Source organism: Heteronotia binoei, chromosome 1 (assembly GCF_032191835.1).
Source record: "Heteronotia binoei isolate CCM8104 ecotype False Entrance Well chromosome 1, APGP_CSIRO_Hbin_v1, whole genome shotgun sequence".
Taxonomy (NCBI): Eukaryota; Metazoa; Chordata; class Lepidosauria; order Squamata; family Gekkonidae; genus Heteronotia; species Heteronotia binoei.
Genome location: NC_083223.1, coordinates 131819286 through 131821380, shown reverse-complemented (window position 1 = coordinate 131821380; position 2095 = coordinate 131819286).

Sequence of the window (2095 nt, the reverse complement as noted above, 5' to 3'; positions counted from 1 at the left end):
GTAAGAACTACCGCTTTGCTCAAAGAATGGCGATGCGATTTTAGATAATTAATTTTTTTAAAAAAAGGTAGTTCCCTGTGCAAGCACCCGTTGTTTCCGACTCTGGGATGACATCGCATCATGACGTTTTCGCAGCAGACTTTTTACGGGGTGGTTTGCCATTGCCTTCCCCAGTCATCTACACTCCCCCCCCCCCCCCCCCCCCAGCAAGCTGGGTACTCATTTTACCGACCTCGGAAGGATGGAAGGCTGAGTCAACCTTGAACCGGTTACCTAAATCAGCTTCCGCTGGGATCGAACTCTGGTTGTAAAGCGAGTTCGGACTGCAGTACTACAGCTTTACCACTCTGCGCCACAGGCCTCTTATAGATTAGATTACGCCGCGCGAAATTTTTGCGTCAGCAGAAGGCGCCTTGCACAGGGGGAACACGAGGGCCGGCGAGAGAGGGTGGTAGGCAGTATCCCTAAATTTCGAATGTTTTCCGAACTAAATAATATGATTATAAATTTCGAATACGTTTCCCGAACCAAATAATAGTGTGCCATCAAGTCGTAGCGGATCAGTGGCAGCCCCAGGAACATGGGGTTTTCAAGACAATGGCTTGCCGTTGCCTTCCTCTGCATAAGAACCCCAGTCTTCCTTGGTGATCTCACATTCCTGTACGAATAACGCCAACCCTGCTTAGTTTACGTGCTCTGAACAGATCGAACTAGCCAGGGCTATTCATATGTCTGTTTCCCAGACATTAGAATTATATGTAATATTGAAACTGGACCTGAAATGCCCTGGAACTATCTTAACATCAGTCCGCAATGCCAATGGTTTTTGCCTTAGTTGTCTCATAGTGCTCCTGCTTACTTAATCAGTATGCAGATAATGAATTGGCAATATTGCTTGATGTACACGTTCATCCAGAGGTAGCCAAACTGGCTCAGGAGCCACGTGCAGCTTTTTCACACATTGTGCAGCTCCCAGAGGCCAAGGAGGAACTTAATGTAGGCTTATTCTCAAGTAAGCTTGCTTAGCGTTGGGACCTCAGTCAGCCTCTGAGCACTGACGCAGAGGTAGGCAACTATTTCTATCATGTTAAGTGGGGAAGGAGAGGGAAATAGGCAGGTTTGCAAGCTCTTCACCACCACAGAGGTCACCCAGAGACCTAGATCAGAGAAAGAGTGCAGGAGCCACTGGAAGGAAGGATGGAATTAAAGAGGCGGTACAGGGTTCCCCCATAGTTTCATAGCTCTTGTTGGAGCAAACGGGATGTCAAGCTGAGCAATCATCAGTCTGCTAAAAGCCAGCATTGATGGACTAAACAGTTCAGTGATGCAAACAGTGGGCATTATTACATACCAACTGCATCATCAAATAAACTGGATGTCAGCCAGAGCAGTCTTCATTGTGCTACATACCAGCATGATATGGTCACACGGTTCAGTTATGCAAACAACAGGCATTATTACATCACCCACTGCCATGATCCAGCAAACTGGATGTTGAGTTGAGCAGCCCTCGCTATACTACAAGCCAGCACAATAAGGCCACACAGTTCAGTGATGCAAAACACTGCAGAGGTAGCCAAACTGGCTTAGGAGCCACATCTGGCTCTTTTACACATATTGTGGGCTCCTGGAGGTCGAGCAACTTAATTCAGGCTTACTTTCAAGTAAGCACACTTAGCATTAGGACCTCAGTCAGCCCCTGAGGTCTGACCCATATGTAAGCATTTTTCTGCCATATGTGAAGTAGGGAAAGCGGAGGAAATAATATTTGTAAGCTCTTCTACACCACAGAGTTGCCTGGAGAGCTAGTTCAGGGAAAAAGACTGCAAGAACTGAAGGAGCCACTGGAGGGCGGGACATTTTCCCCTTATATTCATAGCTCTCGTAGGAGCTGTATTTACTAACCTTGGTATCAAGGCAAAGAGAGGTGCATTATGATTCAAACGGTGGTCAGTGGTTTATGTGGTACTTGTGTGTTTCCTTTTCCCACTGGTGCCAAAAAATAATTCCCTAACCTTTCCCTATGCTGGTCTTATGGGGACTGTTATTCCCAGCTTTTGTTTTTAAAAGTCTCCATATGGCGTTGTGTTGTCGA